The sequence below is a fragment of the Neofelis nebulosa genome, chromosome 4 (genome assembly GCF_028018385.1).
Source record: "Neofelis nebulosa isolate mNeoNeb1 chromosome 4, mNeoNeb1.pri, whole genome shotgun sequence".
NCBI lineage: Eukaryota > Metazoa > Chordata > Mammalia > Carnivora > Felidae > Neofelis > Neofelis nebulosa.
The window spans coordinates 35564523-35586060 of record NC_080785.1 but is presented as its reverse complement, the minus strand read 5'-3'; positions in this window follow the sequence as shown (position 1 = coordinate 35586060).

Here is a 21538-nt window from a genome sequence, read left to right as displayed (position 1 = left end):
AGAATTTCTAAAGTGGGTTTTCTCAGCCCAATATACATTATTAAATAACTCTTGCTCTTATTATGTAATTAGGAAGAAAGCCTTCATGTTGTACCTTTATTTGACCATTTTCCAACCAAAGAACATTGAGAAGATTCTCTGTCTAAACCACAGATTCCAAATTGACACACAAGAATGTCTGGGGACTGTTATTTGCCTGATGAAACTTCTAAGAAGATAAAATAAAACAATAAAGGCAAAATTTTAACACAGTGCCTGAAATTCCCCAAAACTGATAACTGTATTTAATGCTCCTTTTGATCACCAACGCCACTTTCCTAGTTACTACCTCATGCTTGGTTTATGGTGATGATAATAACAGCCTAATGCTTCACTCTTCGTCTTCCGTCCACTTCAGTTCTCTTACACAACAATATTATTTATCATAAAATACTGCTTTCGTTTTGTAACTCCCCTATTAAAAACAGGCTATACATCATAAATAAATCCCTAGAATTCAAACTTTTTATTACCTGGATCTAAAACTTTTATAGCTTACTCTTCTGTTATTCCTGATTTAAGCCTTCCCTTTTGGCTATCAATTTCATATCACGTTTTCACACTTGTGTGCCCTTTCACATGTAAATGGTTAAATACAGTAAGTATGTGATTAAAAAAACATTTTTTTTTTACTGGTAGACTTTTCATGCTAGATATACATACTGTCAAGTCTCAAATGTCTGGACAAATAGATACAAGAACTATCAGAATTAAATTAATTTGTCACTAACTGTGACTTCACTCCCAGACCAATTTGATTTCTACCTGTATATTGACATACATTCCTGAAAAAACCTGAGTTTCTTATTTTGGCTAAGAGCAGCTATTTAACTTCAGATGACTTTCTCGGTGATGGCTGGCAACAGTTCAACTTCTCAAGATCATTATTGTTTGTTCAATATTAAGAGAAATAGATATGGAGACTACAGAAGGGTGGCAGAACATATGCTGATCAAAGACTGTAACTTCTAAATTTAATCCTTGGATTAGTCTTTATTTTTAGCTTATTTTTTGTAATCTCCCCTTTTGATTAAAAAAAAAGGGGGATATGTAAAAGGAGAGAAATGGTTAACCCCTTCCACGTTACTTTCCAACACAGAAATGTATCTAAGAGGTACCTCACCTAGTTAGAGAGAAGACAAGAAAATGATGTTAGGTAGAAGTAGATAATTCCTCACCAAGAGGCCTCTCCTTCCTTCCTTCCTCCCTTCCTCCCTCCCTCTCTTTCTTTTCCTTTCTTTCCCCTTTTTCTTTCTTTCTCTTTCTTTCTTTCTTTCTTTCTTTCTTTCTTTCTTTCTTTCTTTCTTTCTTTCTTTCTTTCTTTCTTTCCTTTTCCTTCCTTCCTTCCCCCTTTTCCTCTTTCTTTCTTTCTTTCTTTCTTTCTTTCTTTCTTTCTTTCTTTCTTTCTTTCTTTCTCTTTTAAACAGCTTTCTTGAGATATAATTAAGATACTATAAAATTCATTTTAAGTGTACAGTTCAATAAGTGTTAGTTACTTTATACAGTCATCAATCATAACCACAATCCAGTTTTAGAACACTTCCACTGTCCAAAACATTCCCTCATGTGACCCACTGCAGTCTATGTCCCCCTTATACACCCATTCCTAGTAAGCCACTAATCTGTATTCTACATCTGTAACTTGGCCTTTTCTTAGAAATCTCCTATAATGCACTCATGCAAACATACAGTCATTTCAGTCTGGCTTTTTTCACTTAGCATAATATTATTGAGGAATATCTATGTTGCTGCATCTATCATTAGTTTGTTCCATTCATTACTGAGTAGTATGCTATTATATGGATATATCACAATTTGTTTAGTCATTCACTAATTGATGTTCATTTAGACTGTTTCCAGTTTATGTCTAATAAGAATAAAGCTGCTACAAACGTATACATGCAATCTTTGTGTGGATTTATGTTTTCCTTCCTCTTGAGTATATACCTAGGAGTGGAATTGTCAGGTCCTCTGATAAGTTGTTTAACCTTGAAAGAATTGCCAAACTCTTTCTAAAGTATCCTTTTACTTTCCTACCCACAAGGTATGAGGATTCTGAGGATTCCAGTTTCTCTGTATCTTCAGCATACTTAATATTGTCTTCTTGATGACAGTCATCCTGGTGGATATGTATCTTATGTTTTAATTTGCATTTCCCTATTAAATAGATGTTGAGAATCTTTTCATGTGCTTATTCACCACTCACATATTATCTTTGGGGTCTATCCACATCTTAATCCAATTTCTGTTGGGTTATGTTTTTATTATTGAGTCACAAAATTCATATATTCTGGACACAAATAATATTCATCAGATATATGATTTACAAATAATTCTCTCAGTCTGTAGCTTGTCTTCTTTTCCTTTTAATGACCATCTTTAAAGGTGAAGGTTTTAAATTGTGATGAAATTCAAAGTATATACATTTCTTTCTTTGATGGACCATGCATGGGTATTTTCTATCAAGTTATTGATAGCACTGTTTAATTACTCTGTATTCTTACTAATTTTCTATTTAGTCATGCTATCAATTACTGAGGAGTATTAAAATCACCAACTATAATTGTTAATTATTGTCTAATTGCCCTTCATCACTCTTTTATATGATTGTTATATTTTCTTGATATATTCACCCTTTTATCATTATGCAACACTCATCTTTGTCTCTAGTAATATCCTCTGTATTAAAGTCTATTTTATCTTATATTAGTGTGGCCACTCAACTCTTGTGGTTATTGTTTACACAGTGTATCTTTTCCCATCCTTTTACTTTCAACCTATTTGTTTCTTAAATGAAACTATGTTCTATAGACAACAGAGGGCTGGATCTTGCTTTTTAATCCACTATGACAATCTCTGACATTTGATTCTTTATTTAGCTTTTATTTTGAAATAAATTTTTGGTAAGTATAGAATTCCAAGTTGATTATTTTTGCTATTCTTTCAGTACTTCAAAAAATAAAAAGTTCCTTCAGCTTGTGTTCCTTCAGCTTGTGTTTTCTGACAAGAAGTCTGATATAATTCTTCTTTTTACATATGTTGTCATTTTTACTGTCAGCCTGCATTATCTTTTTTCTATCTTGTTTTCAGCAGTTTGAATATCATGTGCCAAACAGGTGTGTGCGTGTGTGTGTGTGTGTGTGTGTGTGTGTGTGTGCTTGTGATCATATTTAACCTGCTAGAGATGTTCAAGCTTTTCAGGTATGTGGTTTGATGTCTTTCATTATTTGGGGAACTTCCTAGTCACTCTCTTATCAAGGATTTGTGCTGCTCTTTCTCTTTTCTCTTTCCCCTCCCCCTCTGCCTCTTCCTTCTCCTCTTCCACCTTTTCCTTCTTCACCATCCTTTCCCTCTAGCTTAAACCTTTTGTTCTGTTCAAGACAAGTTTCTGAGTGGGGAGGAGGTTTTGTTCCTTTTCTGCAGCAGCAGACCATCCTTTTTCATTGGCCGCAATACTGAGGGGGACTTTTGCTGGTATCTGGCCCTGCCTCCAATCTGTCCCATGAGCACCTAGTGGAGATCATGAAAGAGAGTCTGTTAGTGTGTGCAAAAGTCCCTTGTCTCTAGGACTTTCCAAGAGTTCTGTATTGTCACACCAGTCTCCACCCAGCCTTTAGGAATTTGTTAGGCATTTAGATAATTTCTTAAGTATTTGTATGGCAGTCAGCACAACTATTCCAGGACTCTGGCAAAGGTGAGACCATCTGTACATCCCTTTCTTCTTAAAAGAGCATATTCTTCCTTGGATTTCAGGTTACTCAGTTTTTCTGTCAGTCAGATCTCCAATGGGCTAAAAAAAGTTATACTCTGTAGCTTATCTATTTTTTCTCATTATTGGGGGCACATATGACATTCTTCCCAGCTTGCTACATTCTAGGAGAAGCAGAACTTCTTACATGTGCTTTTAGTAGAGGCTTCCTTCCCACTGGAAGACATGCCTTTTCAGTTTAAGACCAATCAGATTCAAACCCAAAGATTTCTTTTTAATTTGGAAATCATGTAGTTCTAATTTTAAGAGTATGAGATATGAAGCCAGGGTCTGTTGGCAAGTATGTTTCTTGGTGAAGGAAGAAAGTAGATATGCAAATGGGGTTAATATGAAGAGAAAAACAGAGATACTGAGAGCATGATGATGGTCCATACCTTCAATTAATTTGTGTTTGGTACCAGCTGATCAAACTATTTTCTTTTTTAAATTCCATGAATAGTGCTTCCTTGTATGAGACCAAACCCAAATGTTTTCCATAGCATATGAGATAGCATATGAGAACCATCATTATTTGGCCTTGAGCTACCTCTCTAAGCTCACCTCCTACCACTTCTGATGCAAATCAATGTACAGTTTAGCAAACAGTCCATACTGGATTCGTCTAGTGGCCTCCTAACTGAATTCTTTGCTTCTATCCTTTCTGCCATATATTCTTATCACAGAAGCCAGGGAGATCCTTTTCAATCCAAAACTAAACTATGTCACTCAGAGTAAATGGGAAAGTTTGAACAGTAACTTATAAGGCTCTACATGGTATGATTCTTGCTGGTTTTCTTTCCTCATTTTTTCCATTTTCATCCTTGTTCATTCCACTTCAGTGATACTTTTTTTTGATATCCCTCAAATGTACTAGAAACCATTCTGCCTCAGAAACTTTGTACTTATGGTTTTCTCTTCCTAGGAAACCCACCACCACCAACAACCCACACACACCTTAACTATATGGCTTGCTTCCTCCCTTCCTTCAGTATCTAACATTACCTTATCAGTTATATTTACTCCATACAAATGCCTTACTTAAAAATACCATCATTTTCTTCTCCCACATACAGCACATAGTACTCTTTCTTTTTCATGTTTTTTTTTCCTCCATACCACTTTTTCTCATCTGAAATACTATTTTATTAGTTTGTTTATTCTGTTTCTCCTCCAGTAATACTAATACTATAATATGTACAGAGAATTAAAATGAGTTCCTAGTCCATATGAGACATGCAATAAATAGCTGCCAAATAAACAAATGATACTTATACCGCTAATCTTCTCAGCTTAACACACGTAATTCCCTCTGGATGAAATGCTTTCTTATGGTCTATTGTACAAGTTGGAATTCATATATATATTTTAATGCTTATTTTTTATTTTTGAGAGACAGAGAGAGACAGAGCCCGAACAGGGAATGGGCAGAGAGAGGGGAGACACAGAATCTGAAGCAGGTTCCCGGCTCTGAGCTGTCAGCACAGAGCCTGATGTGGGGCTCGGACTCACGGACCGTGAGATCATGACCTGAGCCGAAATCAGATGCTCAACCAACTGAGCCACCCAGGCACCTCAGAATTCATGTTTCTTGATACAAATTAATCATATTCTCTTTCTTGCAATATAAATTGCCCACTTTAATACAGTTTATCATTCTCTATTTTGTGTAGCCACTGTATCCTGAATATATCTTATTATAACTACCTACCATCACAATTACACAACTCCCATTCCAGAGACTGTATCTTCTTCATCTTTGTATTTTCAGCAATTCACTGAGGGATTATTTGTTAAATTTAGTGAGTGAATGAAACTCATGAAATTCATTATCTTTTCTCCCAAATCTGCGTTCACTAGAACAAAGATACTTTTTAGTCAAACTAATAAGAATCTTGAACTCTTTCCTCTAGTCCCACCCCAAGTCCTGTGTGGTAGCTGCTTTGCTGATAACTGTCTTTATGTTAGTGCTTCATCGACCTGTCAGTTTGGGATACACACTTTTTTATAATTGTGTGTAAAATTTGATAAATCACACCTGACAGTGAAGGCTTTCTTCAGAAAAGGTGCAGTAAATTATTGGGACATCTCAACACCTGACTTGCTAAGTTTCCTGATTAACTCACCATTATGTCACCCATTTTTAAACTGTAGTTCAGAACATTTTTAAAGTGCTTATTATATCCTCCTTGCTTCTAGCTCTCTTTACGTAAATGCCTATACAACAGCCACTTAATAGTTAGAAAGTAAACCAATCTTTACAGAAAACCAATATTTTACCCATGTGACTTAGTTCGGACCAATACAATGCGGGTAGAAATATCATGTGAATCCCAGTAAAGACAAAGACCTTTGCCTTTAACTTTCCTTCTCCCTTCCTACTCACTGGAAATAGGAATCTTGAGGAACCAAGAAAGTAACATGATAAGGATGGCAGACTCACCAGCTTGGGTAAATCAATGACTCCCTGGAACAGAGCTTTCTATTACCTGAACTCCCTAGACTATAACAAATGAGAGGGAAAATGTCAATCTCATTTGAACCAGTGAACCAGGCTTTTGATTTTGTTGTTACAGCATGAGGCCTGTGCACTAATTTATCCCATGAAGATGTAGTCAAAGTCTTCACTGGCTTTCTACTGGTCTTAAGATAAAGGCTAAATCCTTCACAAGGTCCACAAGGCCTTTTGTGGAATGGTTCCTGCCTGTCTCTCAAGCCTTATCTTGGGACACTCTCCTTGTTGCCTACCCTGTTCTCGCCTTAAAAAGCTTTCCATCAGTGTCCTGCAGATCACAGGGTCTTTCCATGTGTCTTTTTTTTTTCCTTTTGGAAGGTTCTCTCCTCCACCCAATAAATTTCTTTCTGTATATTCCTACTTAACATTCACATCTTAGCTCGAGCTTAATGTCCTTGTGAAAATGTTCCCTGACCCTACAGTCTAAGTCCGATTCCTTTGTTACATACTTTAATAGTATCCCTCCTATGTCCTTCAAAGCTCCTTATCTCTGTAATTTTGCATTTGTATGATCATTCAAATAATCGTCTCCCATTAGGCCCTAAGCTACATGATAGCCAAGACCGTTTGTTTTAGCTCCTCATTGTAACCCTAGACCTAGCACAATACCTGGCTTAGAAGGTCTGCAATAAATATGTTAAATGAATGAACAGAATTTTATTAATTATGCTCTTCCATGTACGATGCTTTCCACTGCTAATTCATTACACATGTTGTCCATCCTCTCCCATATTCCCACTGACCAGACTCTGATCACTCCTCCATTCTATTTATTATTAAAAATAGTGAATGTTAATAATAATAGAATTGGATTTTGATCCATTATTGATGGCAAATCAGGAAGCTAAGAATGAACTTTTCAAAATTATTATACAAAATGAAAGTTTTAACACAAACATGGAAAAGCCAATGAAAAATAATCAACCCAGTTGCCATATATCCATTGCAAAACACTTTAATGGAAACTTCATGACAGATTAACCTCTCTCATGTACATATAGACACAGATTGTGTAAGTCCCATGATATTATGATTTTACTAGACATAACAATTAAGTCAGTCACTAATTCACCCAATTAAGATTTTTCAAAACTATTTTTCTTCTAGAAAATATATTTAAAGATAAAAATCAGTCCCCGTATGTATTGGCTTTTCTATCTTCTAGGTATCTAGAAATTATACTAGATAACATATCTAGTCTTTTTTAGAACTTGATTACATACTATTTTTATATAAATAATGAAAGAAACACAAATGAAATTATACTTCCACATCTAAGAATGTCTATCTGTAAGCTACTATTATAATTTCTTTGACAATACATTTATATTCTCATGCATCAGAAAACTTGTATTTCTCTTTCAAAAATAATTTCAAAACATCAGTTTGGACATATTATATTTAATTAACTGATAAATCAACTGGGTCTAAAGGGCATGGAAAAAAGCAGAGGCATATAATTTGTACACTCTCCATTCATTATTCAATCTCTTGCTTGAAATATATGTACTAACATTTCTTTAGTTAAATGTAAATGTTTTATTTGTTTCCATTCCACTGGGAACTGAAATAAAATTGGTTTACCACAAGTAGATATTTGAAGAATAAATAAAAAGGAATTTTCTTTCTTTCTTTCTTTCTTTCTTTCTTTCTTTCTTTCAGGAGGGCTTAAATAATAGAAATTCATTGTCTCACAATTCATGAAGCTAGCAGTCCAAAGTCAAAGTGTTGGCAGGGCCATGGTCTCTTTGAAGGCACTAGGAAAAGCTGTGATCCAGGTTTCTGTCACAGCTTGTGGTAGTTCCTAGGCTGTGGCAGTCTAATTCCAATCTTTGGATGACATTCTCTCTGTGTGCATGTCTGTCCAAATTTCCCTGTTTTATAAAGGATGCAGGCGGGTTGGGTAGGGACCCATACTACTCTAGTATGACTTCATCTTAATAAATACATCTGCAATTTCCAAATAAAATCACATTCTGAAATACTGGGGGTTAGGACTATAGCACATGAATTTTGGGAGGACACAATTCAACTGGTAGTACATATTATAAATATGCTTTTGTATTTTTTTTACACTTAATGATATATCTTGCAAATCATTCCATACTAGTTCACAGAAATATTCCTCATCTTTTTATACACAGCTTCACTGTGTATATATAACATAATTTATTCAACTCCTCTTCCTTATAGAGCATTTAAACTATTTCAAATATTTTGTCATTAAAAAGAGTGCTGCAGGGGCGCCTGGGTGGCGCAGTCGGTTACGCGTCCGACTTCAGCCAGGTCACGATCTCGCGGTCCGTGAGTTCGAGCCCCGCGTCAGGCTCTGGGCTGATGGCTCGGAGCCTGGAGCCTGTTTCCGATTCTGTGTCTCCCTCTCTCTCTGCCCCTCCCCCGTTCATGCTCTGTCTCTCTCTGTCCCAAAAATAAATAAAAAACGTTGAAAAAAAAAAAAAAAAAAAAGAGTGCTGCAATGAAAAAAACTACTGTACATGTATTTTCATACTGCTAGAAGACTATCTTCAGGGTAAATTTCTAAAAGGGGACTGGTAGGTCAGAAGGTAAATGCATGTGTACTTTTGTTAGATATTAGCAAATTCCTCTCCAAAAGGTTATTACAATTTTCATTTCCATCAGCAGTGTATAACACTGACTACCCTTAGTATATCCAACTTTTTCATTTCTGACAATTTGAAAGGAAAATAATATCCCAGTGTCATTCATTTTTCATGTCTGTGATTATGTAGTTATGTTTGTTTGTTTGTTTTTCTTTTTACATTTGAAGGAAAAGACTCTTTTTGTAGTTCATCTCTGTTCTTGTCTTCTTTTTCTCTCTTTCCTTGTGGTTTGATGACTTTCTTGTGTTATGTCTGGATTTCTTTCTTATTTTCTCTTGTGTATTTACTATAAGTTTTTGCTTTGTGATTACTGTGAAGTTCACATTTGTCATTGTATTTATATAACAGTCTATTTAAGTTGATAGCAACTTAAATTTGATCACATTCAAAACTACATTTTTACTAAACCTACATGTTTTATTTCTGATTTAACATTTTACATCTTTTTAAGTATCCCTGAATTAATTATTGTGGGCTCACTATTTTTGTCTGTTAACCTTTTTAGTAGCTTTATAACTGATTAATCCACTACCTTTACTATATATTCACCTTTTCCAGTGGAATTTTTACTTTCATATGTTTTCTTGTTATTAATTAGTGCCATTTCTTTCATCTTAAACAAGCCCCTTTAACATTTCTTGTAAGACCTGTTTATTAGCGGTGAACTCCTTTAGCTTTTGCTTATCTGGAAAACCATCTCTCCTTCAAGTCTGAATGATAACCTTGTCAAGTAGAATATTCTCGGCTAGAAGCTTTTTCCTTTCAGCATTTTGAATATGTCATGCCAATCCCTTCTGGGAGTGCAAAGTTTCTGCTGAGAAATATGTTGGTCACCTTATAGGGGTTCCCTTTTATGTAGCAATTTGTCTCTCTTGCTGCTTTTAAGAGTCTCTCTTTATCTTTAATTTTTGACATTTTAATTATAGTGTGTTTTGGTGTGGACCTCTTTAGGTTCACCTTATTTGGAACTCTCCAAGCTTCCTGAACCTGGATGTTTGCTTCCTTCCCTAGATTAGGAACATTTTCAGGCATCATTTTTCAAATAAGTTTTTTGGCCCTTTATCTATCTTTTCTCCTTCTGGAACCCCTACAATGAGAATCCTATTCCATTTGATGTTGTCTCATTGGTCTTTCAAGTTACTTCATTTTTAAAACTTCTCTTTTCTTTTGCTGTTCTGTCTGGGTGAGTTCCGTTGCTTTGTCTTCCAACTTTTGATCTGTTCTAGTGCTTCATCCGGTCTGCCATTGAACCCCATTAATGTATTTTTCAGTTCAATTATTATATTCTTCAGCTTTATGATTTATGTTTGGTAGTTTCTTGTATTTTTTATCTCTTTGTTAAAGTCCCCACTGTGTTCATTCATTCTTCTTCCAAGTTCAGTGAACATCTTCATGACCATTATTTAAACTTCTTTATCAGGTAGATTACTTATGTTTGTATCATGGTCTTTTTCAGGGGCTCTGTCTTCCATTTGGAACATATTCCTCTGATTCCTCATTTTTCTTGACTCTCTGTTTGTTTCTATGTATTAGGCAAAGCAGCCACCTCTCTCAGTCTTGAAGGAGTAGGCTTATGTAGGCAATAAACCTTGTTCAATCTTGCCCTAGTTCTCCGTTGTCTCTTAAACCTTTGTGATTGTCTAAACTGTGTTTTATTCTTGATCTGTCCCCATCACTGAGGTTGCCAAGATCTGTCAGTGTTCCCAGGAGAAGAATCTCGAATCTCATTCAGTACCTAGTTTTAGGCTGGCGGTGGGAGAATGCCACAACCACTGCACTTACCAGCTCCAGCTAGGAAGAGACAGGTACCACAACTGCCTGCACTTGCCAACTTTAGCTAGGGAGCAGGAGAATGCCATGACCATTTGCACTTGCCTGCCCCAGCCAGAGAGCTGGGGAGTACTGCAACCCCCCATATCTCTGGCTTCAGCAAGGCAGTAAGATAGTGCTGCAACCTCTTATCCCATCTATCTTAGCAAGGTGGTGGAATGGTGCTCGTACAGGCTTGCCCATCTGTGCCAGCAGGGTGGACAGGAAATGCAAAATTGGCATCCACTAGAGCCTTCACCTCCAGGGAAAGTTTCAACTGTTTTCTGCCCCTACAGCAGATGCTTTTAGATTAGCAAATAAATCTACCTCACATATAGTCTAAGCATTTTGAAACTGCTGTTTTATCTTAGGTCTCAGGGAGAATGAGACCACAAGCAAGCCCTTTAAAAGGGAACTCTCAGTTTCTAAAGAACCTTTTGGGTCCCTTGAATACCAGCCTCATTGGTTCTTTAAGCCAGAAATTTTAGAAGCTCATTTCTCCAGTGCAGATTGATCCTAGGGGTTGGGGTCCTTCATGTGGAGCACCAACCCCTCACTCCTCTGGGAGAACTGCTGGACCAGTGAGATCCAGCTGAGGGTGGGATTTCTGGTGAGACCCTGTCTCTGCTTCTCACCCCCAACTTGATATAGTCTTTTTATCCTTTGTTGTGGAGAAGCAGTTCATCTAGTTACCAGATCTTTTTCAGAGAAATTGACCCATATGTAGCTACAGATTTGGAGTGCCTGTGGAAGGAAATGAATTCAAAATCTTCCTACGCTGCCATCTTGAGGAAGTAACAGGAGGAATTTTCTAAGGTCTTACTCGTATCCCAAAATGTATACCTTCAGGGACTCCAATAAAATGGTACATGTTTTTGTTTGGTCTCAGAGAAATTTACCTGTGGCTAGTATGAAAAGAAAGAGATATGAGGACCCCTTTGTAAAACTGTGAGAGATATGTAACTTCTTTAATACAAGTGCTTGTACTTGTATGTCTAAGAAGCATACTTATCACAAAATTCACTAATATTTGGGAAAAGCTTCTATTTTTCTAATAGTGAACATCAGTTGGCATCTAGCAACATTGTTCTGCAAAATTTTACTTTTATTTTAAAATTATTATATTCATGGGTCAGGAGTATATGGTATAGACTGAAAAACAATATTAGGCTAAAATTATATATATATACATATATACACACATATACACAAGTCTAACATACAAGTTTCCGTATTTCCACATTCCCAATAGAAGAAAAGAAAATAGTCTATTTTAAAATTTTGTTTATTAAGACTTTGTTTTTTAGAGTAATTTTAGGTTGATAGCAAAATTGAAGGGAAGATCCTACACTAAATATCTTCTGTGATCTACCTATTCATCTTCCCAAGCTTCTGGCAACCACACTGATCTTTTTACTGTCTTCACAGTTTTGCCTTTTCTAAAATGTCTTATAGTTGGAATCATACACTATGTAGCATTTTCAGATTGGCTTGTTTCACTTACTAATATGCATTTAAACTTCTTCCATGTCTTTTCATGGCTTGATAGCTCATTTCCTTCTAGCTCTGAATACTATTCTAATGTTTGGATGTATTGCAGTTTATTTGTCCATTTGCCTATTGAAAGACAACTTAGTTACTTCCAAGTTTGGGCACTTATGAATAAGGCTGCTATATACATTTGTATTCAGGTTTGTATGTGCTCATAAGTTTTCACCTCCTTTAGGGAAATACCAAGGATTTACTGAATCATATGGCAAAAGTATGTTTATTTTTGTAAGAAACTGCCAAAGTATTTTCAGAAGTGAATTACCATTTTGCATTCCCATCAGCAATAAATTAGAGTTCCTACTACTGTACATCTTTTCCAGCATTTAGGGTTGTCAGTCCAGATATTGGGCATTCTAAAAGGTATGTACTGGTATTTCATTATTGTTTTAATTTGCATTTCTCTAATGGCATCACGTGGAGCAACTTTTCACATGCTTATTTGCCATCTGTATATCTTCTTTGGTGAGATGTCTGTTTTGGTCTTTGGCCCATTTTTTTAAATTGGTTGTTTTTTTTTTTTATTTTCTTATTGTTGAATTTTAAGAGTTCTTTGTATGTTTTGGATAACAGTCCTTTATGAGGTGTATTTTTGGCAAATATTTTCTCACAGGCAATAGCTTGTCTTCTCACTCTTTTGACATTGTCTTTGGCAGAGAAGAAGCTTTTAATTTTAATAAAGTCCAGCTTACTAATTCTTTCTTTCATGGATGATGCCTTTGTTGTATCTAAAAAGTCATTGCCATACCTGTGATCATCTAGGTTTTCTTCTATATTACCTTCTAGTTTTATAGTTTTACATTTCACAGGTCTGTTATTCATTTTGAGTTAATTTTTGTGAGGGGTATTAAAGTCTGTCTCTAGATTAGTCTTTTTGCATTGGGATATCTACTTGTTTCAGCAATACTTGCTGAAAAGACTATCTCTGCCCTATTTTATTGTTTCTGCTCCTTTATCAAAGATCAGTTGATTATATTTCTGTAGGTCTATTGCTGGACTCTATTCTGTTCCATTGATTTATTTGTCTATTCCTTTACCAATACCACATTGTTTTGACTACTACAGCTTTGTAGTAGTCTTGAGGTGGGGTGGTCCCAACTTTGTTCTTGTCCTTTAATATTGTATTGGCAGGGCACCTGGATGGCTCAGTCAGTTAAGTGTCTGACTTCAGCTCAGGCCACTATCTTGCAGCCTGTGAGTCTGAGCCCTGCATCCACCTCAAAGCCTGGAGCCTGCTTAGGATTCTGTGTCTCCCTCTCTCTGCCCCACCCATGCTCATTCTCTCTCTCTCTTTCTCCATCTCTCTTTCAAAAATAAATAAACATTAAAAATTTTTTTAACAAAAAATATATTGTGTTAGCTATTCTGGGTGAAACAATCTGTTTTTATAAAGCTTATCTAGATACTCAAATTAATCAAGGATAATGCAGGTTAAGAAAGCTATAGGCCTGTCACAATTATGAACACAGGTGCAAAATTCCTAAATGAATGTTACCAAACTGAATTAAGTAATGTACAAAAATATAATATGACCAATTTTATTTCAATTAAAAAACTGTAATGCTGATTTAATATTGAAAATCTTTTTAAAAATGTGAGTGTCCAAATTAACACATTAAAAAATAAAATCATGGGGCGCCTGGGTGGCGCAGTCGGTTAAGCGTCCGACTTCAGCCAGGTCACGATCTCGCGGTTCGTGAGTTCGAGCCCCGCGTCAGGCTCTGGGCTGATGGCTCTGGGCTGATGGCTTGGAGCCTGGAGCCTGTTTCCGATTCTGTGTCTCCCTCTCTCTCTCTGCCCCTCCCCCGTTCATGCTCTGTCTCTCTCTGTCCCAAAAATAAATAAAAAAACGTTGAAAAAAAAATTAAAAAAAAAAATAAATAAAATCATGTGTTATCTCAAACTCCATCAATAATTCCACTATATATGAAACTTGATATATGGCAGAGGATAAAATTAACATCATAGATCAGTGGCAAAAGGATGTCTAGTAACAAAATTCTTCAGTGATAATTGTATGTATGCCCGTATGTGTGTTACACACAGTATTGCCATCTCACACACACAAACACACACATCAAAATACAAAAATCAATTACAAACAGATCATCCACATGAGAATATCTTTATGCCTTTTGGGTAGGGAAAGGTTTACAAAACATGATCTAGGGGCGCCTGGGTGGCTCAGTCAGTTAAGCATCCGCGTTGATTTTGGCTTAGGTCATGATCTCATGGTTCATGAGTTCAAGCCCTGTATCAGGCTCCATGCTAACAGTGCAGAGCATGCTTGGGCTTCTCTCTCTTCCTCTCTCTCTTCTCCTCCCTGACTCACTTGTGCTCTCTCTCTCAAAATAAATAAACTTTAAAAAAATTAATAAATGTGATACAAAAGCATAAACCATAGAGTAAGACTATAAATTCCATAAGAGTTTAAAATAAACATAGTAAAGAGAGGGGAAAGACAAATGATAAGCTAATTGTCTATAACTTCATTGCATACTGACAAAAGATCAGTATTCATATATAAAGAACTAAAGTCAATAAGAAACAGACAATTATGTAGAGAAATGGCAAAAATATGAATAGGCATTTCACATTGAGAAAACACAGTGGTTAATCAACATATGAAAAGCTGCTCAACTTCATTACCGGCAAGTAATAATAAATGAAAATCCAAATGATAATAAGACACTACTCTATACCCATTCAACTGGCAGAATTAAGAATTTTGGTGATCCCAGAGTTCAGAAAGATGTAAAGCAAAAAAATGTCTCAGCCACTGCTGGCAAAAATGCAAATTGGTACAAAGTTTGGTAGCACCTGTGAAAACAGACATGCACATAACACATGACCTGGCAATTCTATTCTTATGCATGTACTTGGAAGGACAGTATGAACAGATAGACTGCAATCTTTCCTTCAGCATCAGGGATTGGGAGGTTCTGACCCTTATGCAAATCTCTTGCAACACTAACACAAAACATATGTAAAAGCGTTCAACGTCCAAGGTAAATGTCCTGATGAGGTTGCTATATACTGAGCCACACATGTGATAAACGTTGTTCATTGGGCTGACATGCAGCTTCACTAAAAGATGGTCAGTAACATGTGTCTCAGGGGTTATGTGACTATCAAGGTATAAAAGGTGATAGGATTCTAAATCTGAGGGCAATCTGAGGGCATCATTATCTCAGGTGATCCACAAACATTCAGCCTTGTCTTCTCTGATGACGTGTTCCCTTCATACAAAGTGTTAGTGGCATGAGAAGCAACTTCTAGAAGTCAAGTGACCCCTGCTATGCTGTTGCTATATATGATTTGTTGACTGCACTTATCCTTTCTAAAAGCTACATAAACTTGATTCAAGGTGAAAGCTATTGGGTTTCCCAGTTTGTTTATCAATCCAAATCCATGATTATGGCTGCTCTTCAAGCAAAATGAGTGTGTTATACTATTCTACAGAAACTTTTATGTACACCAAGGCATAGTTATAAGAATGTTTTTAGTATCATTATTTACAATATCAAAATAAAAATAGAAACAACAAAATGTCCTTCAACAGAAGAAAGGATAAATTGTAGTGTATGCATTCTTTAGATACTACACAGCAGTGAAAATGAATGAGCTATCATTTTATGTATCAAAACTGATGAATCTCAAGTAAATAACATTTAAAGAAGCAAGACACAAAGGAATGCCAACTGTAAGAATTCTATTTGTATTAAGCCCCAAATCAAGCAAAGCTAAATGATTTGTTGTTTGGGAATGCAATTATTGTTGGTGTCTTTGGGTGGGTTCACAAGGAAACAACCTTTGAAGAGAATACATGCAGAAAGCAAATATGCAGAAATAAGGTGATTTCAAAAACAAAAACTGTAAAGAAATAATGATGACTGGGGAGAAGGAGAAGTTGAACTGTGATGCAGAAAAACAGCATAAGCCAAGTTTACAGGAAGAGCTAGAGTTGGGGTGGCCATGCTAAGTGAACCTGAAATGAGCAGCTGGGCTAAGCCTTTGTACCCCACATGGAATGGTTTGGGCTTTGAATGCAGATTTCCCTTCAGGTGAAAACTTATGTGAGACAACCTCCATTAGCCAAGAGTAATTACTTCTAAGCTATCAGCAGCCAATATTCCCCACAGCTGAATGAATTAGTCCCTAAGTCCTGAAGAGAGATCTGGCAGACACCTCAGAGAATTCACTAAACTACAAACTACCCCTTGCACCACTCAGACCCACTTGGTTTGTGTAGTGAGCTCGTTCCATGTGGAAACCCCATTTCCAAGATTGTGGCTGTTCTCTTTGCTGGGGAAACTTAAGACAACTGTTACTGGGAAGAAGGATATTCCCCATCACTGAAAATAGTCCCAAGGCTACATCCTGTACTTACTGTCTTTCTTCCCTACTACCCATTCTAGATACTCTTTAACCTCATCCAGCACTAGTGCTAGTCTAGGTGGTATGCATGGTGAAGTGACCCAGATTCTCATACTAGGAGAGACTCTGAGATTCTGGTCATAATGCCTTTCTTATGCCATGGCAGCTGCACTTGTCCATTTACCATAAAAATTAGACAGAAGAGTGAAAGAAGGGACTCTTAGTGGCTCAACTGGGTGCCATGTGTGTTTTTCTCTGTTATTGTTAGGTAGGAGAAGTCTTACATCCACCTACTGGGGATACCACACTAGATAATGATTATTAACTTAGAAGATATAACACATTCTGTAGGTGGGGGCCCCTCTTTGTAGGTATCATCCATAAGACAATACCTAGCTGCCTCTATAAAGGTAGTAGCATCACTCTATTAAGTAGGTTGGCTACATACAAAGTGTGATTGGATCATGTGGTTACAGGCTTACTGTTACACATTCTTTAATGTTAAGAGTATCCCTGAATTCACGGAGATATGAGAAATCACAAATTAGTGAATCAAACACCCTGTGAGTCTTTATAAAATGGGAGTTGACATTATTGAAAAGATAAACCCATATGCAGGATGTATGTCAATTCCAGTCTAAATAAACTTTGCCCCTTCCTAGGTGGAGATGTTCCCTTTTAAGCACTTGCCACAAAGGGGTTGGTTGATTTCCTGAGAGAAGGTATCATATCAAGGTCTCAATACTGAAATTTGTTTCTGTTAATAGGTTGGACATTCATAAGCACAAGAAACTTGATCAGTCGTGGTGAGTGTGATAGTATACTGCTGACCCCAAGCTTATCCTCCCTATCTACCTCTATGGTTATTCCACTGTTGACCCTGTGATGATGATGAAGGCTGGTTAATGTCACCTGGCAAGTAATTTTTTTCTACTTTGCTGTCTAGTCCTCTTATGTGTATATATTCACTGGAAGGCATTAACATATAATACAAAATCTTTACATTTTGTACACATTCCCATAGCTCCATCTACAGGGTTCTTCCCTAGTCCTCCATATTCCCAATTTTCCATTTTTTTTTCCTCTTTCTAGGCTACTGACTGACCATCCAAGTCATTTGCCTCTGCTCATAAGTCCACAAATAATTTTATCTCAGGTCACTTCTCTTTCTACACAAAGAAATTGCCCAATTCTCCAACCAAAGTCCTGCCCAGAGGTGATTTCTGATCAGCACAGTCTTTCAGTTGTGTGAGTAGGGATGAAGTTGAACAGCAATTTAATTTGCACAGACACATTTATTAACCAAGCTTGGCCTTTTCTACCTCCATCAGGTGGTAATAAGAAAAGTCTTCCCCTATGCTGTCATAGTTATGAACTAAAAAAGAAGCAGTTGTACAAAAGTGATGATGATACGGGTGTCTGGGCCATATGCTCATTCAGCTTACTTGTGTATTCTGCTCCTATTTGTGCACACCTCTAATTGAATCCCTTCCGACGTAAAATGGATTGTTGCTGGTCCTTATGACTGTGTGGGTCTGAGAGGACCCCAACTCAGGCTGGCTGTTCAGGCTGCATGATCACTTGATACTCTAAGTTAAATGCTCCGTGTCTACTAGGAGCCACTAGCACGCCAGGACATGTTTTTCAACACATTTTTGATACACATGGCATGTTGTTGCTCCAGATCCTAGGGGTCTATACATTGTGATTCTCCTATGGGAACTTTCCACATGGAAATTTTTCCCACCACAGACACTTCCAATAACACAAAAGTCTTAGGGTACAAGCAGCAGGATATGCTGTAGAAAACTTTCCTCCTCTGGGTTCCACTCAAAGAAGGCAACCCTCTGTGTCACTTAGTACATTGGTTGTAACAATATACCCAAGTGTGGAAATGTATGCCTTTAGAACCTAAAGAAGCCTATCAAGCAATGTGCTTCCTTCTTTGCAATGAGAATTGCAAAATATAATAGTGTGTCCTTTATTAGAGGGGATGTCCTGCCAAGCCTCCACACCATGGATCTCTAAAGATCTCATTGATACACTGGATCCCTTTATAGGGTTTATCTCCCACCCTTCAGAGCACATGTGTCTTAACATGGGCCTCGCCATTTCTTGATCATTAGGTCTGTGATGCCCTTGATATAGTGAACCAGTGTGATGCTCTGAAGAATGTAGAGACAGTTCAGAACACTTTAAAATATTTTACAACAGAGGATGAAAGCCTTGGAGAAATACTATAAATGTGTACTGTTACAGGCTGAATTGTGTGCCCCCCCAAATCTGTACATTGAAGTGTAAATCGCCAAAGTGATGATATTTGGAGATAGGGCCTTAAAAGAGGTTAATGAGGTTAAATGAGGTCATAAGAATGGGGCTTTAATCCAATAGTGCTTATGTCCATACAAGAAGAGAAGGGACACAAGAAGAGAAAGGCACACACAGAGGAAAAGCTGTGAGAACATAGCGAGAAGGTGGACCTCTGCAAGCTAGGAAGAAAGGTTCACTAGAACTTAACCCTGCTGGCACCTTGATCTTGGACTTCCAGCCTCTAGAACTGTGAGAAAATAAATTTCCACTGTTTAAGCCACCCAGTCTGTGATGTTTATTATAGCAACCCAAACTAACTAATACAGATATTTTTGCCCATCTTGCATAGATGCAAACTGTTTCTGGCTCTCTTTCCTGATGGTGATGGAAAACAATACATTCAACAAATCAGTGACTGCATACCACATATCTGAGGCTGTGTTAATCTGTTCTAGAAAAAATACGACATACTGCAGCACAGCAGCTACAGCTGGTGCTACAAAATGACACACACAGCATAGCAGCTGCAATTGAGTTCACAGTCATCTTTGTTACCAGCTGCCATCCACCTGGTTATTGTTAGGAGTCAGAGTGATTAATTAAATGAGATATGATGATAACCACCACCAATCTCGGTCTTGGCAGGTGGTGCAAATTTTTGCCGGTCCCCAAGAATGCAATATGCTTTTAATGTACTTTTAAAATAAAAGCTTCCACTTGACCTTTCCCACTATAATAGCTCTAACCCCATGTATAAGCCAAGGACCCAATTTTAGGGTTCTGACAACTACCAAGTTACATGTTTGGAGTTACACATTTGGATAATTAGGAAATAAATACAGGATGGGCTCATATACCAATTAGACCCATTGTGAGTCCAGACATAGGCCAGCCCTCTCTATATTATCTGACCTACAATATATCCCCACTCCAGTAGGGGACTCTTATAATGCTCCAGATCTTTGGAAATCAAGGTCTCTTCAGACTCTGTGTCCAACAGTTCTCAAAATATCTCATCTTCTCATTTCTCCAGCGTACAAATGACCTGAGCAAATAGTAATAGATCTCTCATGGAAGAAGGATCAGTTCTATACACATTTGCCATGGGGTCACAGATCCCTTCCTCATGAGACCCAGCTTCTTCAGTCACTGGATTCCAGCTTTCAGATCTGGTAAAGTTTGGAAATTTGAAACCGACTTTGCCTTTTTATTCAGGCAATGTTTCAGCCTCCTGATCACCTATCCTTGATTTGCCTTAGTTATATAAACTGGGCATTATGCTGGCTGTTCATTAACCTTGTCCCTATGAACACTGTGCTCTTTACAGTCCATACTGTTCTGGTGGCTACTCCAACCTTGCTACACATTACAATAATTACCCCCTGCTTCCTTGGGTGGGGGTGGGGTGGGTGGTTAAATGCCTATCATCTCCACTGTTATCAAGAAGCCTAGTTCTGTAACATAATCTCCACTATCATCCCTGGCCACTAGAGATCATCCACCAAGACTCTCAATAATTCTGTTATTCCTGACATAAGTGTATTCTTTATTGCTTTGGCACTAGGTTGTTCTTTAAGTTCTTCCTTGGAATATAGTTAGCTGGTGGGTTTTCCAGCTTTACACAAGTCAATCCCTTCTGGCATGCCCCTTTCCATGAGCCTTTTGATCCCTTCCTCCACCGTCTCCCATAGAACTCTCACATTTCCACTTCACTTAGTGTAGGCTATCACTTGTTCCAGGCTTCCAGAAGAGTCCTACCATCTCTCCAGATCTTCCTGGTTGAATAATAAAAGAAAAATCACATCCTAAAATTATTAAAAATGACAAATAAAACTTTATTCAAAACTACTGCAATAAGAAAAAGAGACTGAACTCAACTTCCATTCCACTGAATCAAAGGGAGAATTTGTAAGCACTGGAATGAAATAGTAGAAAAGCAGGGAAAAATACTAGGGGGGGAAGGGTTGTCCATGTGATTAGGCTTGCTAACTCGTGCTTATTAGAGTTAGGCTCCTACTCTCCTCCTTGAAGACACCGAAGACACCGGGAGATAGCAACACTATCTTTCTTGCTGATTACATTTCAAAGAGATGGCTCCCAAATCCATTAGAAAGCATTCCTGGGTTGTAAAACTGGCAAGGGGCTGGGAAAAGATTTACATCCCAAAGGGGCAGAGGAAGAATTTGCAACTGTAAGTTTTCTAAAGTAAATGCTCTAAGAAAAGTAAGGGGCCTATGCTCAGGTAGAAATCTATCTAAAGGTTAGTCAAGCTGAGGGGAATGTTAATTACGTTTTGGTTACTACATCTTTTTAAGTTTTTATTTAAATTCCAGGTAGTTAACATACAGCGTAATATTAGTTTCAGGTGTAAAATACAGTGATCCAATACTTCCATACAACACGTGGTGCTCATCACAAGGGCTCCTTATTGCCCATCACCTATTTCACCCACTCCCCAACCACCTCCCTTCTGGTAACCATCAGTTGTTCTCTGTAATTAAGAGTCTGTTTCTTGTTTTGCCACTTCTCTCTCTCTCTCTCTCTCTCTCTCTCTCTCTCTCTCTCTCTCTCTTC